A 20,902-nucleotide genomic window follows, 5' to 3' on the forward strand; every position below is an offset into this window, starting at 1 on the left:
TTTGGGCTCGCCCAGGGGGTTTGAGATGTGAGTCGGGGTACCCGAGAGATTAAAGGCTCCTGTGCAAAATTTTTGGTTTCTGAGGATGCCAGACACACATTCCGGCATTCTGATCGAGATCTCTGGGGTATCTGAGTGAGTATACGAATTCCCTTGCCCAATTTGGTCTGGATCCGGGAACAAAGACGTGTTCGATTTGGTTTAATGCTGGGGAATTTTCGGCCTGGTATATGCGAACAGTCTGTAACTAGGATCTTTTGGTATTTGGTGTGCGTTGGGTGCACTTTTGCGGGCATTAATATGGGTGCGGGTTGCTCCCGTGTAGAAAACTCGGATACACCTTTAAGTTATATATTACAAAACTTCAGTAATTTGCAAAGCAGGCAGATTATGGAGTGAAGATGAAAAAGGGTGATTTAATTAAGTTTTGTCAACTCGAATGGCCAACATTTGGGGTCCACTGGACCCCGAAAGGATCCTTTGTAGTAAAAGAAGTGATAGCTATCCATGAAATAGTTATGCAGAACGGATATTGGAATAAATTTCCTTATATCGATTGTTGGTTGTGGGTGGTTCAAAATCAGCCACCTTGGATTAAGAAATGCTTAGTAAAGTCTCATGTGATGGTTGTTAAAGGAAAGACCCGAGGAGGACCGCCTGTACTCCCTGAGTCTAATGAGGGGAGGATTCTGAATTGGCTGAGTATCGGACCCACTCTCCGGTCACCCTGTCAGGTAGCGAGGATGAATCAGACACCTCCTTGGGATCCAGTCCCTCTGCACCACCACTCCCTCCCTCAGGGAAACTACCACCGGCGTATCAAAGCATACCTAATGATTCAGAGCGAGTGCCTCAGCCAAGTGCCCCATCTGAATCAGGGAATAAGGGCTATTATTTGCGCAAGACTGTAGAATCACAGCCGGTGCTGAATTGCCCGATGCGAGAGGTTATCGGGGAGGGGGGCAATGCAACTTTTGTCTACACCCCATTTAGTACGTCAGATTTATTTAACTGGAAGAATCAGAGCCCCTCTTTTCGTGAAGACCCTGAAAAGATGAGGGACCTGTTTTGATCTATTGGACAAACCCATCGACCCACTTGGGCTGATGTCCAGATGATGCTCCAAACCCTCCTGACCCCGGAGGAGAGGAGATTAGTGTTGGGGACAGCAGAGTGCATTGCAGCAGCCAGGGTAGAAGCGGAGGGAGCTGCTGGTAGTACCTTGCATGATACCTGCCCTTTTGAGGAACCGAGATGGGATAATCATACTGCAGAAGGAAGAGAGCTGAGTGCACGGTATCTGGGGATTATAGTGGAAGCAATGGGGAAGGCAGTGCCTCGGGTTACTAATCTGTCTAAATTGTATGAAGTGAGACAGGGAAGAGAAGAGGATCCCTCAGCTTTCCTTGGGAGGCTGTATGAGGCGTTCCGCAGGTTTTCGGACCTAGATCCAGAAGCCCCAGATAATCAACGCATGGTAAATCTTATGTTTATTGGTCTATCCGCTGCTGATATTCATAAGAAGTTACAGAAAACTGAGGGAGGTGCTGGGAAGCCGATTTCAGAGCTGGTGGAAATTGCATATAAGGTATATGGGAATCGTGAGCATATGCAGGAGCGCAAGGAGGATAAAAAGGCTCAGCGACAGATGGCAGCGCTGGCAGCTGCTATAACTGGAGGTAACCCTGGAAAGGCTGGGATACAGAAAGGGAAAGGAGAAAGAGTGGGAGCAGACGTTTGTGCTTACTGCAGGGAGAAAGGACACTGGAAGAGGGAATGCCCAAAGTTAAAGGAGAAGAGAGAGGGTGAACCAAGAGGTCACCTCATGTGGGCAGAGGAAAAGGGTGAGGACACAGAATGAAGGGGACGGGGATCTAAGACCACTACCCTTCGGGTTGGAGCCCAAGAAGATCCCATGGTAACTATTAGGGTTGGTGGCAGAGACTTTGAAGCCTTGGTGGATACTGGGGCTACATTTTCAATGATTCCAGAAAACCCCCCCTGTGCAGGAACTAGTGAACAGCATGTACTTGTGGAAGGGATTGAGGGAACGCAATCCCGACTCCCTGTTTGTAAGCCACTTCTCACCAAAGTGGGGGACCATTTGCTTGAGCACTCCTTTGTATATTCTCCAAGTTGCCCGGTTGCACTACTTGGGCGGGACCTACTCACAAAATTGCAAGCTGAGATATTTTTCAGAGACGATCAGATGGTGGTCCAGCTACCTGTCAAGCAGAGCTCAAACTATCAGATGGCTCTCCTGGAGGACCGACGCCCTGTAGTAAGTTCTGAAGATCACATGACTGGAGTAGACTCTTCGGTATGGGCTGATGGAACCCCTGCACGAGCTAAGTCGGTCTCCCCGGTAAGGATCATACTCAAGGATGGGGAGGGGCCCGTTCAGGTAAAGCAGTATCCACTCAGCTGAGCGGCCAGAGCTGGACTCAAGCCGTTAATAGAGAAATACAAGAGGTGCGGATGGCTAGTGGAAGGGTCCTCACCCTATAACACCCCCATCCTTGGAGTGCCAAAGGCAGATGGGGTCTCATACAGACTGGTCCAAGACCTGCGAGCAGTAAATAAGAAGGTCCTTTCAGACCATCCTGTAGTCCTGAACCCACACACGATTTTGACACAAGTACTGGGGGAAGCTGAAATATTTTCAGTGCTAGATTTGAAAGATGCTTTCTTCTCCATTCCCCTTCACCAAGAGAGTCAAAAATTGTTTGCTTTTGAATATGAGGACCCAGATACTTTCTATAAAGCCCAGCTCATGTGGACAGTTCTCCCACAAGGATTCATAGCAGCCCCCCATATTTTCGGACTTGCCCTTCAGAAGGACTTGGAGGAGTGGAAGGGATCACACCCCGCAGTGACTCTCCTCCAGTATGTGGATGACCTGCTAGTTGCAAGCCCAAACTTGCAACTCTGCGAGGAAGCCACCAGATCACTGCTAAACACCCTAGGGGAAAAAGGATATAAAGTCTCTAGAGAGAAAGCCCAAATATGTCAGCCTCAGGTTACATTTTTGGGATATAAGCTCTCAAAAGGAGTCAGAGCCCTGAGTGCAGATCGCATACAGGCAATCCAAGGTCTAACCTCACCTAAGTCACCCAAGGAGCTGCGGGCATTCCTAGGGCTAACTGGGTTGTGTCGACTATGGATACCAGATTATGGTGGGAAGGCTAGACCACTGTATGACTCCCTGACCAAGGAGAGTCTCACTGAATGGAAATGGACTAAAGAAATGCAGCACGCCTTTGATCTGCTTAAGGCAGCATTAACCCAGCCCCCTGCCCTGGCCATCCCAAATGATAAAAAGCCATATCGACTGTATGTTCATGAGAATCGAGGGGTCGCATCAGGGGTGCTGACACAGCCATCAGGCCCAACTTGGAGACCCGTGGGATATTACTCAAAGGTTCTAGATCCAGTTGCGCTCGGATGGCCAGCCTGTCTTCGGGCTGTGGCAGCCACAGCAGTGGTTGTCGAAGAAGCCCAGAAGATAGTCATGGGTAAGGACATGGAAATACACACCCCACATGAAGTTCCCCAGATTCTAGGGACTGAGGGAGGAAAGTATCTCAACCCCTCCAGACAATCACAGTATGAGATATTTTTGCTCTCTAATCCAGGACTTACTTTCAAACATACTACAGCCTTGAACCCTGCAACCTTGCTGCCGGAACCAGGGAGACCAGCGCATGACTGCCTTGAGGTCCTGAATCAAACCACACAGGTGCGGCCTGACCTTGCTGAGGGCCCAATTGAAGACCCAGATGCTGAATACTTTGTAGACGGCTCCAGCTCTGTCATCGATGGAAAAAGACGAACAGGATGTGCAGTGGTAACCTTGGATACTAGATGCACTCCACCAGCCTAAAGAGGTAGCAGTCATTCATGTGCGGGCCCATGGGAAGGCTGCTGAGGAAAAGCATAAGCTTGGAAACGCAAAGGCTGATGCGGCAGCAAAGGAAGCCGCATTTATTGGTGGAGAAGTGGAGGAAGTATCCAGGCAGGCCTTGTCCCATGCCGTAAGGCCATACGTCCGGGATTTAGTCCCGCAGTGTTCCCCTGAAGAAGATAAATTTGCACAGAAGACTTGTGCAGAAAAGAACTCCCATGGGTGGTGGATAGTACCAGGAGGAAAGGTCATGATACCCAGGCCATTGCTTCGGGAAGTGCTGCATCAGCTTCATGCAAGAACCCATATGGGAGGCTTGGCTATGGGTGATCTGGTGATCCGCCAAGCAGTAGCCCCAGGGCTATATGTAGAAGCTCAGCGTATTGCTACCAGGTGCATCACATGCCAGAAAGTAAACCCTCGAAGGAAACCCCCTGTGCCAATGGGAGGTAGACCCTGGGCAGTGTACCCTGGACAAGCATGGCAGATTGATTTTGCCGAGCTCCCACGGTCCAGACATCACGGGTTTTTACTTGTCATGGTAGACCAGCTCTCCGGTTGGGTCGAGGCATGGCCCACCAGGACTGCCACTGCGGCTACAGTAGTGAAGTATCTGTTGCAGGAGATCATTCCCCGGTATTCTCTGCCTGAAGCCATCGAGTCGGATCAAGGACAACACTTTGTGGGAAAGGTAGTTCAACAAGTCGCACAAGCTCTCAAGATCACTTGGAAACTACACACACCATGGAGACCACAGAGTTCAGGACAAGTGGAACGCATGAATAGGACCTTAAAGACTCTACTCACCAAAATCTGTATTGAAGCATGCCTTAAGTGGCCTCAAGCATTGCCGCTAGCTCTTACTTGCATTCGAAACACTCCCCGATGGGGCATTCAATTAACCCCATATGAAATTATGTTTGGCAAGCCTCCTCGAGTCTTATCCCCTGGGATGCGAGAAAATGTAACTTTTGAATTAGGTAATAGCGAGCTTCATATGTATGTTATTGCTTTGCAGTCTGTCTTGTCTTCTCTTCACAGGTATGCAGCCTCCTTTCAGCGTCTGCCTTTAGATGCACCGGTACATGACTTCTGCCCGGGAGACTGGGTCTTGGTGTAGCGGTGGAAAAAGGAACCTTTGACTGAGAGGTGGAGTGGCCCTTTCCAGGTACTTCTAACAACCCACACCGCTGTAAAGATTGCTGGCCATGACCGTTGGATACACCATACCCGTGTGAAATGACATCCACGAGCGTCAGAGGACACCAACTCCCAGGACGAACTCACTCCGGAAGCTGAGTCATCCTCGGAACAAGAAGCCAGCAAGTGGAGCTGTGAACCTACTGGTGATCTCCAAGTGCGCCTGAGACGGCTTAATCAAAGTTCAAAAAATTAGACAAGAAAGTAAAAAGGAAAAGTTTAGGCTGTATTTGATCTCAAGAAAGGGAGAATATGGTGGAAATCTTAATATGCCTTGTTGTTATCTATGTAGTAAGAGAAGCAGGATTAAGCAGCCCTAGCCGCCAGCCTATATCCCCGCTTCCCCCAATTGCTCCCCCAGGGAAAAATTTGTATGTTGACATGACAGAAAGAATTGCAGGTACCTTCAATCTCACCAACTGCTGGGCCTGTGGGGGACTCTGAGAGGCCGGAGAACAGTGGCCTTGGAGGGCTTTTCCTTTGGCCCCAAAATGGTTGGTAAGTGATAAGGCGGATGTTAAGAGTACTGGTCAAGAATGGGATGAGAACCTCAGCTGGGATCTTTCCCAAGTGGCATTAGGAGAGTACTGTCACTAGATTGATAACCACCACAGTTGAAGGGATGCAAGTTGCAGCAGTCCCCCTCAAAGCGCAGACTGTAGCAAAAGTCATGTACTCAGAAAAATTCCTCGTAATTATCTTGATCTGCCTAAATGAAAATGGGGAGCAGAAAGCATCTTGAGGGGGGAATATTGTTAGAACTGGAATATCGTTAGAAATGGAGTATTGTTAGAAATGCACAGCTTGCATCTTGCACCCAATAAGAAAGAAACACTGCCAAGGACTTTTTTCCTTTCCCAGCCTTGCCACAGCTTTTCTTATGCTAAATCACAGACTCTCCCCCAGCTTCTCCCTAGCCTTTCTCATACAGATTACAGAAGCTGGAATGCAACTGACTGTGTCCCTGAAAAGGGGGGGGGGGGGTTGAACTCTTGGTGACCTATTGTAGTCTCTGAGCATGCTTAATTAGCTGATGCATATTTACCTCTCCACCCTGCATACTTAAGTAGTTAATTATACTATACATGTGATGTATGTAGTGATGTAACCACATGTATGGTTGTATGGAACGGAAGTGAGCTGTAAGAGTTCCTGTTTCTGCACACATGCCCAGGAGGGAGGAGATAAATACAGCCTGCAAAATTCCTTTGTGGGTTCAGAGTAATCTCAGTTCTTGACTCTGCTCTGACCCTATTTGCAAATACACCTTTTGTGCCATCTAATGAGTGTGTGTCTGTGATTTTTGTGGCCTCCAGAGAAACAAACCGCTTTATGCATCATTGGGGTGTAAAAACTGTGCATTTCTGCAGCCTCTGCAATTATAGGTCAGTCACAGGTGATGGGCCTGGAGTGTCAGACAGGATACTTAGAGGTGCTACCAAACTTGTTTTTGGGTATTTGTTTATCAGTGGGGTACATTCACAGTAGTTCAAAACTTTAGACATACAGTGAACATTTTAACACCTTAGAGTGACATTGGATGTCTGTATGAGGTCACATGCAGAACATCCTGCCTATATTCAGTGCTCCTTTTACAGGTTTCTTTTGAGATGGATATTTAGTCTTTTGTTTCCTTTAGCTACTAGGTCAATTGAAATGCATATGCAGTTTCCTTGCCTTCACTGGCTCAGACTTTCTTTAAAAGGTACACTTTTGTGATGAGCACATCAGGACTCTGCCACCAATTTTAACCACTTTTATTATTTTATGGCATGGTCTGGTATTGGGTACCACAAGCATTCCACTGTCTCATCGCCTAATGGGTTGCAATCCATTAGCGGACTTTGATTTTTTTGTGGCAGTCTTGTTACCACAATCCAGTCTTGCCCCAGCCACTGTCCTGCATTTTTATGCACAAGACACTGCCCAAGCTTTCACAGTTTTCACATGCAGCACATTCAGTGCTTCAGAGGAAGGTAAAAAACAAGCAAGCAAAAAACCCAGGGGCCAAACACCACCTTCCTTCTGGCCACTACAGATGACCAGCAGGTCTGGAACATGACAGTACCAGACACTTCCTCCTCAGCGTGCTTGTATATTTATCCCCAAGTAAGGGGACAGAAATGCTTATGACCAGTAAAGTAGCATCAGCAAGAAAGGGCAGATGATGACAGCTTGGAGAACCTGCCTGTCCCAGCAGAAGGCAGCGAGACCTGGCATGAGGAACTGCCCAGCCACTGTAATGAAGCTTTTCAGCATGGTGATCATGAACTCATGCCCAGAAGGACAGAGCTCTATCCCTGGAACAACAAGATACAGGCAAAATTTAAAAGGCCAATACAAGAGGAGAAAAGAAATCAATAGTGACAGAAGTGTTCATTAATAGTTTACTGTGGGCCTAGTGTTAACACACTCCCATAAATCACAATTGATTCCAGTTTATTTAAAAAAAGAATATACCTTTTATAAATTATTTCACTCAGTCCTGTGCCAAAAGCAACCATTTTTTATTGCTTTGCAGACCGTTTACTAATGCAGCATGACTTTAAGTTGTTAACCAGAGACTAGCGTCTAGCTGGGATGGGGATTAAATACAGTATAATATTAGGTATTTTGAGGGCTGGCACAGTATTCCTAGAACCTTGCCAACCAAAATCAGTGAAAAATACATCTATAGTCAGGCCGTCAATATCTTCATTAATCTAACCACAAACGCACTGCAGCTCAGCTTTGAAAGGGGAAAAATGCTAAAACATACTTATTCCTGTAGCAACAAAAAGACTTTTACACTTCAATTGGAAGAATAAGATAAACACGGAGTTCTTACTCCATTCATATGGCATTATTCCTACTAAAAAGCATACTGAGTTTAACAGGTTCTATTTTTTCTTGGTGGGAAGATGTCAGCTGAGATTTGTTTCTACACTCAACAAAGAGAAAGTAGCTCTGTTTGGCTTCCTTAAAATCATAATCATTTGCGCTTCAGTACTCCATTCTTAAAAACAAGGAGTAATTTTATTACAGTAGAAAACAAGTGTGCATTAAACGCATAAATTCAGTATTTTAATGTCTTATCGTGGATTTATCTCACATACAGAAGTTCGCTGAGCTTTTATATGATGTCAGAAAGATGTATCAAATAGTAAAACTGATTCACAGATGCATAATATGCAGCAGTTATTCATCTAGCAAAAAACCCTAAAAACTCCAGAGAAGTAAGCAGATACAAAACAAACTCTGGAACATGGTGTATACAGTCAAGTTATGCCCATTTCTCAAGAGAAGATAAAAAAATCCAAAAAATCACTATGCATATCACTGAGTACAACTATGATTTTTAAAATGAGCATATAACATTCCAGCATAACTTCATGAGAAATATTTCTCCTCTATATCTAAGCTGCATGCTTTTGAACTGCAAACAACAATTAAAAACAATGAATAGGGAGTTGCAGCATACACTGAGAAACCATGTTAGAAATCCCATTAAAAATAACTATGCTAAGAAAGGCTTACTGCTGCATTAAAAGCTGTTCCAAATTGTGAGTGGAAACTCATGTCTTTCAAGTTAATTTTTTCCAGCATACTAATTTATGGGTTTCATGTATGGCCTTTCAATATCTTTCCCCCTCTTTCATGTATTCAATCCCCTTGTAACAGGGGGCTTCCTCGGAGCCGATCTGGCATTGGCCCACCCACCTGTTTCTGAGCCAATGGCCCGTCTCCTCACTGCCATGCCTTGATGATATATAATTAGGCTGTTAATTAGGCAGGAGGCTGCCCTTTTCTTGCCCGGATGCCAGGGAGCGCTATCTGCAACTGTTTCTCCGCTACACCACAGCCCAAGCCTCACAGATGGCATCCACTGTCCTTAACGTCACCAGCCCTACACGGGCCCCAGAATCCTCTGATCTAGACCCCAACTAGACCCCTCCAATCAGGTGGCCTACTCCACCCCCATTCTGGGCTGCCGAGCTCCTGAACTGTTCTCCGCCCGGGTGTGGCCCCCCGGGACCTTTGGCCACACGGGCCCTGGCCCACCTCCAAGGCCAGTCGGAAACTCTAGGCCCTCCGCTCTGGGCATCCCTCACGGTGAGCCCCTGGCCCTTTGACCCTTCTGGTCCTGGCCCCAGCATTGACCAGTCAAGGGATTTCAAGTCAGGTCTCTGAGCCTCTAGCCTCCTCTATAACCTGGGTCCACCTTCTTGACCCTTCTATGGGGTAACCCACCCAGTTGTGGGAGCTAGGGTTATTAAAGTGCCCTGATCCGCCTTTCACTGGGGTGGTAACTGGCCTGGCATTGCCTGGAGGCTCCCATGCCACTGGGAACCCCACCAGGCCCCCCACTCCTGGCAGGGTACAGTTTTAGGTCATGCCCAGGACCAGGAGCCTCCCAACCACTCCCTACAGCTCCTGCCCGTACCTCCAGGATGTTATATTCAGCCTTGCAGCGTTGGGGAAAAGGTTAGTTACTGCATAGCACTTATACACTGAAGGGTGTGCTCATATGCTGAGGAGCACTGGTTATGTTTTGTTTTTGGGCTTGTTTTTAGCTGCGATTAATTTAGCTCAGAACGAGGGAGTATTAGTATGCAAGTTATTATTGCTCTGTAGAGGGGTACTCAGTGTCTCAAAGGCAAAGAGCTTTCTTGACTTGAGTTTACAGTTTGGTATTTATATATTAACTGTTACATCGCTGCATGCGCATTTGGGTTTTTTACTTGCTGTTATAAGATTACATAATATGGTACAGAACAAGTTTAGGCTAGTTGAGACCGGTTCTGCGGGCTTCAGCGAAAGGGCTATCTTTAAGCTTCTGCTTTTTAAGCTTCTGCTTTTAAAAGGTGATCTGCTTCCTTCTTTTCCCCCTTTTTTATGGTTGTTTTTCTTACACCAGCCTGTTTCTGCCTGCATGCCAGCTGTTGCACAAAGGCGGTTCGTTTCCCTGGAGGCAAAGAGATCACAGACACACAGACATCAGTCAGCACAAAAGGATGTATTTGTTTGCAAACAAAGGTCAGAGAATGGAGCTTTGAAGCTCAGATCACCTCTGGCGAACTAATTGTGTTTGCAAGAGGAATTTATCTTCTCTCTCCTGGGCACGTGTGCAGACACAGGAATTCTTGCAGCCTACTTCCGTTTCATACAAACATACATGTAGTTACATCATTACATACATTGCATGTATATTATAATTAGTTATTTGAGTATATGGGGCGGAAAGGTAAATATGCAACAGCTCGTTAAGCATGCTGAAAACCACAAGAGTTCAAAAGTTTATACCCCAAGGCCATGCAGTTAAATTCTAGTCTCTGTAATCAGCATGAGAAAGCCTAAGGAGGATGCGGGAGAGGAGCCTTGGACAGTATTTCTTTCTTATCAGGAGCAAGATGCAAGCTGTGCATTTCTAACAATATTCCCCCCTCAAGATGCTTTCTGCTTCCCATTCTTGGCTAGTACTCTTAACATCCGCCTTACTACTCACTAGCCACTTTGGGGCCAGAGGAAAAGCTCTCCAAGGCCACCATCCTTCGACCTTCTGAAGTCCCCCACAGGCCCAGCAGTTGGTGAGATTGAAAGTACCTGCAATTCTTTCCATCATGTCAACATACAAATTTGCTCCTGGGGGAGCAACTGGGGGAAACGGGGATATAGGCTGGCGACTAGGGCTGCTCAATCCTGCCTCTTATACTACATAGATAACAACAAGGCATATTAAGACTCCCACCATATCCTCCCTCTCTTGAGATCAAATACAGCCTAAACTTTTCCTTTGTTACTTCCTCATCTGATTTTCTGAACTCTGATTAAGCCGTCTCAGGCGCACTTGGAGATCACCAGTAGGTTCACAGCTCCACCTGCTGGCTTCTTGTTCTGAGGACGGCTCAGCCTCCGGAGTGAGCTCGTCCTGGGAGCTGGTGCCCTCTGACGCTTGTGGATGTCGTTTCACACGGGTATGGTGTATCCAACGGTCATGGCCAGCAATCTTTACAGCGGTGTGGGTTGTTAAAAGTACTTGGAAAGGGCCACTCCACCTCTCAGTCAAAGGTTCGTTTTTCCACCGCTGCACCAAGACCCAGTCTCCTGGGTGGAATTCATGTACCAGAACGTCTAAAGGCAGACGTTGAAAGGAGGCTGCATACCTGTGAAGAGAAGACAAGACAGACTACAAAGCAATAACGTACATGTGAAGCTCGCTATTACCTAATTCAAAAGTTACATTTTCTCGCATCCCGGGGGTAAGACTCGAGGAGGCATGCCAAACATAATTTCAGATGGGGTTAATTTAATGCCCCGTCGGGGAGTGTTTCGAATGCAAGTAAGAGCTAGCGACAATGCCTGAGGCCACTTAAGGTGTGCTTCAATACAGATCTTGGTGAGTAGAGTTTTTAAGGTCCTATTCATGCGTTCCACTTGTCCTGAACTCTGTGGTCTCCATGGTGTGTGTAGTTTCCAAGTGATCTTGAGGGCTTGCGCGACTTCTTGAACTAACTTTCCCGCAAAGTGTTGTCCTTGATCCGACTCGATGGATTCGGGCAGAGAATACCGGGGAATGATCTCCTGCAACAGATACTTCACTACTGTAGCCGCAGTGGCAGTCCTGGTGGGCCATGCCTCGACCCAACCGGAGAGCTGGTCTACCATGACAAGTAAAAACCTATGATGTCCAGATCGTGGGAGCTCAGCAAAATCAATCTGCCATGCTTGTCCAGGGTACGCTGCCCAGGGTCTACCTCCCATTGGCACAGGAGGTTTCGTTCGAGGCTTTACTTTCTGATATGTGATGCACCTGGTAGCAATACGCTGAGCTTCTACATATAGCCCTGGGGCTACTGCTTGGCGGATCACCAGATCACCCATAGCCAAGCCTCCCATATGGGTACTTGCATGGAGCTGTTGCAGCACCTTCTGAAGCAATGGCCTGGGTATCATGACTTTTCCTCCTTGTACTATCCACCACCCATGGGAATTCTTTTCTGTGCGAGCCTCCTGTGCAATTTTATCTTCTTCAGGGGAATACTGCGGGACTAGATCCCGGACGTATGGCCATACGGCACGGGACAAGGCCTGCCTGGATACTTCCTCCGCCTCTGCACCAATAAATGCGGCTTCCTTTGCTGCCGCATCAGCCCTTGCGTTTCTAAGCTTACGCTTTTCCTCAGCAGCCTTCCCATGGGCTCGCACATGAATTACTGCTACCTCTTTAGGCTAGTGGAGTGCATCTAGTAGCTTGATAATCTGGGGGCCGTTAGCAATTTTATTCCCAGAAGCCGTAATGAAACCTCTTTCTCTCCACAATAGTCCATGCGCATGAACCGTAGAAAAAGCATAGCGAGAGTCAGTATATACATTAACCCGCTGGCCTGTCCCCAACTGTAATGCTCGGGTGAGCGCAGTGAGTTCTGCAGCCTGTGCTGACCATGAGCTTGGCAATGACTCCCTCCATACTACCTTATCCAAGGTTACCACTGCACATCCTGTTCGTCTTTTTCCATCGATGACAGAGCTGGAGCCGTCTACGAAGTATTCAGCATCTGGGTTTTCAATTGGGTCCTCAGCAAGATCAGGTCGCACCTGTGTGGTTTGATTCAGGACCTCAAGGCAGTCATGCATTGGTCTCCCTGGTTCCAGCAGCAAGGTTGCAGGGTTCAAGGCTGTAGTATGTTTGAAAGTAAGTCCTGGATTAGAGAGCAAAAATATCTCATACTGTGATTGTCTGGAGGGGTTGAGATACTTTCCTCCCTCGGTCCCTAGAATCTGGGGAACTCCATGTGGGGTGTGTATTTCCATGTCCTTACCCATGACTATCTTTTGGGCTTCTTCGACAACCACTGCTGTGGCTGCCACAGCCCGAAGACAGGCTGGCCATCCGAGCGCAACTGGATCTAGAACCTTTGAGTAATATCCCACGGGTCTCCAAGTTGGGCCTGATGGCTGTGTCAGCACCCCTGATGCGACCCCTCGATTCTCATGAACATACAGTCGATATGGCTTTTTATCATTTGGGATGGCCAGGGCAGGGGGCTGGGTTAATGCTGCCTTAAGCAGATCAAAGGCGTGCTGCATTTCTTTAGTCCATTTCCATTCAGTGAGACTCTCCTTGGTCAGTGGTCTAGCCTTCCCACCATAATCTGGTATCCATAGTCAACAGAACCCAGTTAGCCCTAGGAATGCCCGCAGCTCCTTGGGTGACTTAGGTGAGGCTAGACCTTGGATTGCCTGCATGCGGTCTGCACTCAGGGCTCTGACTCCTTTTGAGAGCTTATATCCCAAAAATGTAACTTGAGGCTGACATATTTGGGCTTTCTCTCTAGAGACCTTATATCCTTTTTCCCCTAGGGTGTTTAGCAGTGATCTGGTGGCTTCCTCGCAGAGTTGCAAATTTGGGCTTGCAACCAGCAGGTCATCCACGTACTGGAGGAGAGTCACTGCGGGGTGTGATCCCTTCCACTCCTCCAAGTCCTTCTGAAGGGCAAGTCCGAAAATATGGGGGGCTGCTATGAATCCTTGTGGGAGAACTGTCCACATGCGCTGGGCTTTATGGAAAGTATCTGGGTCCTCCCATTCAAAAGCAAACAATTTTTGAACTCTCTCGGTGAAGGGGAATGGAGAAGAAAGCATCTTTTAAATTTAACACTGAAAATATTTTGGCTTCCCCCGGTAATTGTGTTAAAATCATGTGTGGGTTCGGGACTACAGGGTGGTCTGAAAGAACCTTCTTATTTACTGCTTGCAGGTCTTGGACCAGTCTATATGAGACCCCATCTGCCTTCGGCACTCCAAGAATGGGGGTATTATATGGTGAGGACCCTTCCACTAGCCATCCGCACCTCTTGTATTTCTCTATTAACGGCTTGAGTCCAGCTCTGGCCGCTCGGCTGAGTGGATACTGCTTTACCTGAACAGGCCCCTCCCCATCTTTGAGTATGATCCTTTCCGGGTCCCGCCCAAGTAGTGCAACCGGGCAACTTGGAGAATATACAAAGGAGTGCTCAAGCAAATGGTCCCCCACTTTGGTGAGAAGTGGCTTACAAACAGGGAATCGGGATTGCGTTCCCTCAATTCCTTCCACAAGAACATGCTGTTCACTAGTTCCTGCACAGGGGAGTTTTTCTGGAATCATTGAAAATGTAGCCCCACTATCAACCAAGGCTTCAAAGTCTCTGCCACCAACCCTAATAGTTACCATGGGATCTTCTTGGGCTCCAACCCGAAGGGTAGTGGTCTTAGATCCCTGTCCCTTTCATTCTGTGTCCTCACCCTTTTCCTCTGCCCGCATGAGGTGACCTCTTGGTTCACCCTCTCTCTTCTTCTTCAACTTTGGGCATTCCCTCTTCCAGTGTCCTTTCTCCCTGCAGTAAGCACAAACGTCTGCTCCCACTCTTTCTCCTTTCCCTTTCTGTATCCCAGCCTTTCCAGGGTTACCTCCAGTTATAGCAGCCAGCGCTGCCATCTGTCACTGAGCCTTTTTATCCTCCTTGCGCTCTTGTGCTTGCTCACGATTCCCATATACCTTATATGCAATTTCCACCAGCTCTGAAATTGGTTTCCCCGGACCTCCCTTAGTTTTCTGTAGCTTCCTACGAATATCAGAAATAAACATAAGATTTACCATGCGTTGATTATCTGGGGCTTCTGGATCTAGGTCCGAAAACCTGCGGAATGCCTCGTACAGCCTCCCGAGGAAAGCTGAGGGATCCTCTTCTTTTCCTTGATACTTCCTTGTCCTTCATACAATTTAGACAGATTAGTAACCCAAGGCACTGCCTTCCCCATTGCTTCCACTATAATCCCCAGATACTGTGCACTCAGCTCTCTTCCTGCTGCGGTATGATTATCCCATCCCAGTTCCTCAACAGGGGAGGTATCATGCAAGGTACTACCAGCAGCTCCCTCCGCTTCTACCCTGGCTGCTGCAATGCGCTCTGCTGTCCCCAGTACTAATCTCCTCTCCTCCGGGGTCAGGAGGGTTTGGAGCATCATCTGGACATCAGCCCAAGTGGGTCGATGGGTTTGCCCAATGGATCGAAACAAGTCCCTCATCTTTTCAGGGTCTTCACGAAAAGAGGGGCTCTGATTCTTCCAATTGAATAGATCTGAAGTACTAAATGGGGTGTAGACAAACGTTGCATCGCCCCTCTCTCTGATAACCTCTCGCATCGAGCAGTTCAGCAGCGGCTGTGATTCTACAGTCTTGCACAAATTATAGCCCTTATTCCCTGATTCAGATGGGGCACTTGGCTGAGGCACTCGCTCTGAATCATTAGGTATGCTTTGATACGCCGGTGGTGGTTTCCCTGAGGGAGGGAGTGGTGGTGCAGAAGGACTGGGTCCTGAGGAGGTGTCTGATTCATCCTCGCTACCCGTCAGGGTGACCGGAGAACGAGCCCGATACTCGGCCAATTCAGGATTCCCCCCCCCATTAGATTCAGGGAGTACAGGCGGTCCTCCTCGGGTCTTTCCTTTAACAACCATCACATGAGACTTTACTAAGCATTTCTTAATCCAAGGTGGCTGATCTTGGACCACTCCTAACCAACAGTCTATATAAGGGAACTAATCTCAGTGTCCATTTTGCATAATTATTTCATAGATAGCTATCACTTCTTTTACTACAAAGGATCCTTTCAGGGTCCAGTGGACCCCGAATGTTGCCCACTCGAGTTGACAAAACTTAATTACATCATCCTTTTTCATCTTCACCCCATAATCTGCCTGCTTTGTAAATTTGCTAAAGTTCCGTAAAACACAACCCAAAGGAGTATTTGAGCTTTCTACATGGGAGCTACCGGCACCCATTTTAATGCCCACGAGAGTGCGCCCAACGCACACCAAATACCAGAAAGCGCTCACTAAAGGATCCGAGCCAGAACTGTCCGCAAAAGTGCGTCTGATGCACACCAAATACCGGGCCAAAAGAATCCCCGGAACAAAACCAAATCGAACAAGTCTCTTTGTCCCCGGATCCAGAAACCAAAGTGGGCAAGGGGATTCGTATACTCACTCAAGTATCCTAGAGATCTCGATCAGAATGCCGGAATGTGTGTCTGGCGTCCTCAGAAACCAAGAATTTTGCACAGGTAGGTTTTCACCTCCCGGGTATCCCGACTCACATCTCAAACCCCCTGGGCGAGCCCAAAAAGGCGGCTCGGTGCGCACTCCCCATGGCGGCAGGGACGATCTTGTCACTGGGTCCCGGGGTGGTCCAAGTTGCTCCTGCCTAGCTCGCCAAATTGTTGCACAAAGGCGGTTCGTTTCCCTGGAGGCAACACAGAGAGAGCTTCAAAGCTCCACTCTCTGACCTTTGTTTGCAAACAAATACATCCTTTTGTGCCGACTGATGTCTGTGTGTCTGTGATCTCTGCGTTGCCTCCAGGGAAACGAACCACCTTTGTGCAACACCAGCAGTGAACTGTTCTATTATATATGCAACCAGAGATCTAAAATGGCCACCGCAACCAAGCACCTGCTAGCTGCTCGGCTCAGGCCTTGAAGTGGCAGGCATCAACAGTGCCCTGCTACACCCCTCAAACTAGTTCTCCAAATATATTTCATACATCAACCTCCTTATTATACTCCAGTACAGTTGTAGCATGCTTCAGTCTGCCCAGTCTCCTTGTACTCTACCAGAGTTATGTAGATCAGTTGAGACAACTGAATTTTCTGGGCAAGTCTGAGCACAGAGCCTGCTTCCCTCTGATGTTATCGTCATCTTGCTTGGATATTTCAGGCCTGGATTTTTATACAAAATGCCAATTTTAGAATCCTTACATTTCAGTGATGTCACACATAGATCTTAAACCAGGCCCTTAAGGTACTACTAGATTTTACATGTCTTCCTCAGGCTTTTCCACAGGTGTGGCTTAGACAAGAGGGTTAGACCAGCATTTCTCAACCCATGGATCACAACCGAAAAGTGGGTTGCAAGAATATATGAAAAGCTTGCGAACAAATTTAAAAAATGGATTCTCCTTTAAAGGTTTCCTCTTGCAGGCTGGGCAAGCAAGAGGAGGGTGATCAGACAGGAGGCACCATGTCCACATGCACATGCACATGCACAGACCAAGCAGCATTTCCTGCAGTACCTTACAGATAAGTCTATGGGGCAGAAGGCGGTGGGCATAGACAAGGCATTGGAGAGGGGTGGGGCACATGCACCCACATTGGGCACAGAGCTGCAGCCTGGCCAGACTGGTATGGGCAGGAGCCACCTCTCTAGCCCAGTGGCAGGAGGGCTAAGTAGGGTAGCAAGACTTGTTGCTGCCACCACCACCACCACCAGGACCCCCACACCAGCTGCACTGCCAACAGTGAGAGGAATAACAGACATTGCCCTCACCTCTTCCTGCCACCAGCTGCTAATATGCTGGGCCATGGCTCTACCCCACTGCCATGGCTCAACTGCAGAAGGAAGGAGGGCCCACTTGCCATGCCAAGCACCCACTTTGCTTGTACTGTGCTCATGGGGGCTCCCTCTGTGTAGGCTCTCCCACTGCACTGTGCTCCACAGGTTTCCCTGTACCACAGGCTGCTCAATCACACCCCCTGGGGCAGGGGCAGGAAGTGGAAGCCAGAGAAGGGAGAGGGAAGAGAATCCAGAACACTGGCTGCTGCTATAGCTGGAGCAATGGTAGGGGAGTGGAAGCTGGGTGGGAGCCCAGGGGCTGCAAATTAATTCCTTGTAGGCTGCATACAGCCTGTGGGCCAGCATTGGGGCTAAAACACTGAACCATGCTCTAAATGGGGCTAAACTTCAAATCAATTAAAAAAAAATTAAATATGAAGTATGTGCTGCCCTCTCCTGTCATTCTTCTTCCACCTTCCACCCCAAACTTGGCCAGCCATAAATATGCCTTTTTTATGCTACCACCTCATAAATAGGACATGAAAACACCACCATGTGGATTAAACTTCCAATTTGCAATATTTAAGCAGGTGTCAAAATGATCCACAATGAGTTCTCCTATCCTGACATAATATAAATGCACACACAGATGAATACACACATGTACACCCACCAACCCCCTTTACCAGGCCTGACAAACTACAGTGGTCTCATTGGTACCAGGCAGTAACTCCAAGCCAACACTGATTTTTTTACTGACAACCTCTGTATGTGATTATCAGCAACATAAAGAGAAACAGGAAGTGGCCTGGTGTCCTAGAACTCATACAAGAATCACCATTTACATACACTCACTTCTCATCCCAGTGTTCAGAAGAAATGTAAAATGATTAATCATACTAAAAGCAGCAAGTCACTCCCCAAGATCAACAGCACAATTTATAAAAATGCACCTTTTAAACTTTCACTTAATACCAGGGGTGTCAAAGACATGGCCTACAGGCCAAATCTGGCCCACAAATCCCTATCTTCCAGCCATGGAGCCAAGCCTGGTGCATGGTGCACGGGAGGCCAGGGCTGGGGCACATAGTTGTGAACTGGATCCAGTATGCAGGGCCAGCCTGCAGTTTGATCTGGCTCATGAACCAGCTGCATGCTTCTCAACCAGCCTGTGGAGCCTGATGAGTTTGACACCCTTGCTCTGTATCTCCTTTTCCCATTTCAAGTCCCTGCCCTGCTCCAGATTCCCATCTGTCACTACACTGACATCTTCGCTTTCCTATTCCCCTCTCCCTTCCTCAGATATCCAAACGCTAAATGAAAAGCAGCTGCTTCTTGGTATCTTCCCTTGCTCTCTCCAAATTAAATGCCCAAATCTCACACACTTGCAGTTCACCACTGCCAGATGCATCACAAGGCCCCCCACCCCCTTCTGGTGCAGGCTACAAAAGGCAAGAGTCAACACCCGCTCATCCCCTCCCCATGCAACAGATGCCAGTGGAGTTCATTTTCCTTTAGAGCTGGTGGGCTGTTTCATTTGCAGCACATCCGTTCCAGAGTTTCATGAGTCACTATGTTACTGTCACTGCATTACACACAGCATAGCAATCTCTTAAGCGCACCCCCCCACAAGCCCCATTTGCAAATTGCAGTTAGCATTCCCTTCACTTCCACAACATTTGAATGGGGACAGGGGTTGGGGAGAAACAGGACACATTTTCAGACGGTAAGAACAAAACCACAGTATTTTGTTTCAGGTCTATAAAGCATTTCCAAACTAATTGAGATAAGCAGGGCATAAGGAAGGGGCAGTCTTCATCTGTATCAACAGGGTTCCAGAACCATCCTCTCCAAAAGAGGGGACTTTTGCATCCTAAAATGTCCCTCTAAGCAGTGCTTCTACACTTGCATGGCAGAACCTGGTTTCGAATTTCTCTCATCCAGCTGATCAAGTGAATAAACATTAGGCTTTTGATTCCAGTCTTTTCCCAGTGGAATTACATATTATTGGCAAAAATTAGACAAGAGGAGCCTTAAACTGTTCTGCTGTCCAGCTTATCAATCAGAGAGGTAAGCAAGGCTGTCCATTTAGTGAGTGTGTATGAGTGACTGAGTGTGTGCATGTATGAGTGAGTATGTATATATGACTGTGTGAGGGAGTAGGGTAGGGAGTATGAATGTGTATATGAGGGAGTATGAGACTGAGTGTGTGTATATGAGTGAGCATGTATGGATGAGTGAGTGTGTGCATGCATATATATGAGTGAGTGGCAAGCTTCCAGCAAGGGTTTTGAGTCCAGTCTCTATAAAATGCCTTTCTGACTAGGGATAGCATCTTGAGTCAGGACTCAATTGTCTAGAATCAGTGCTGCTGACATTTAAATACACACCTAACTTTATCTACAGAATTAGTCCTATATACTTCCACAGGAGTATTTTCACAGCTAAAGATCAGCATATTCTTAAGTATTTTCAGGGTAAAGCCTTAGTGTTTCTTTCCATGTGGGTGTTTTACACAGCAACAAGAAAAACATTTTTAATTGTGGTAGGTGGAGGTAGTTAGACTTAATGAAGTCAGGGATTCTGAAACTGCTGCTCAGTTTTGGCTCACCTAATTTACACTAAGGCTGACTGAAATCACAGAAGTGATTTAATATAATTACATTGCTTAAGGGATCTGGGGGTCATCATTGACGCCAAGATGAACATGGGCCGGCAGTGTGGGGAGGCAGTCAGGAAGGCCAACCACACCTTGTCATGCATCCACAGATGCATGTCGAGCAGGTCCAAGGAGGTGATCCCTCCCCCTCTATGCGACACTGGTCAGGCCACAGCTGGAGTACTGCGTCCAGTTCTGGGCACCGCACTTCAAGAGGGGTGTGGACAGCATGGAGAGGGTCCAGAGGAGGGCCACTCGTATTATCAGGGGACAGCAGGGCAGGCCCTATGAGGACAGGCTGCGGGACCTGAACCTGTTCAGCCTCCAAAAGAGAAGACTGAGGGGGGATCTTGTGGCCTGTTATAAACTAGTCAGGGGGGATCAGCAGGCATTGGGGAAGTCACTGTTTCCCTGAGCAACGCCAGGAGTGACCAGGAATAATGGTCACAAGCTGGGAGAGGGTAGATTTAGGTTAGATATCAGGAGGCGCTACTTCACAGTCAGGGCGGCTAGGGTCTGGAACCAGCTTCCAAGAGAAGTGGTGCAGGCTTCTACACTGGGGGTGTTTAAGAGGAGGTTAGATGAACATCTTGCTGGGGTCATTTGACCCCAGTATTCTTTCCTGCCATGGCAGGGGTCGGACTAGATGATCTGCTCAGGTCCCTTCCGACCCTACAAACTATGAAACAAACCAGCTTCAGTAGTCTGCACTGGCACTTACTTCACTGTCCTTCCTGTTTTACTGTAGCTCTGACAGTCAAAATGCCTTGTGTGGGTATTCAGGGCAGAGCAT

General features: G+C 47.7%; 1 long non-coding RNA gene across 1 annotated transcript; it reads right to left on the reverse strand.

The window, feature by feature from the left end:
• Positions 1-9,758: 9,758 nt before the first annotated feature.
• LOC149862049 (uncharacterized) lies at positions 9,759-16,391 on the reverse strand. The gene is made up of 3 exons (XR_016443203.1): positions 16,110-16,391; positions 14,718-14,832; positions 9,759-11,247 (listed from the first exon to the last, which is right to left on the reverse strand). It is a non-coding gene; the product is annotated as an uncharacterized LOC149862049 (long non-coding RNA).
• Between the last annotated feature and the right edge of the window lie 4,511 nt (positions 16,392-20,902).

This window comes from Crocodylus siamensis, chromosome 6, assembly GCF_052110815.1.
Source record: "Crocodylus siamensis isolate JL-2025a chromosome 6, ASM5211081v1, whole genome shotgun sequence".
Taxonomy (NCBI): domain Eukaryota; kingdom Metazoa; phylum Chordata; order Crocodylia; family Crocodylidae; genus Crocodylus; species Crocodylus siamensis.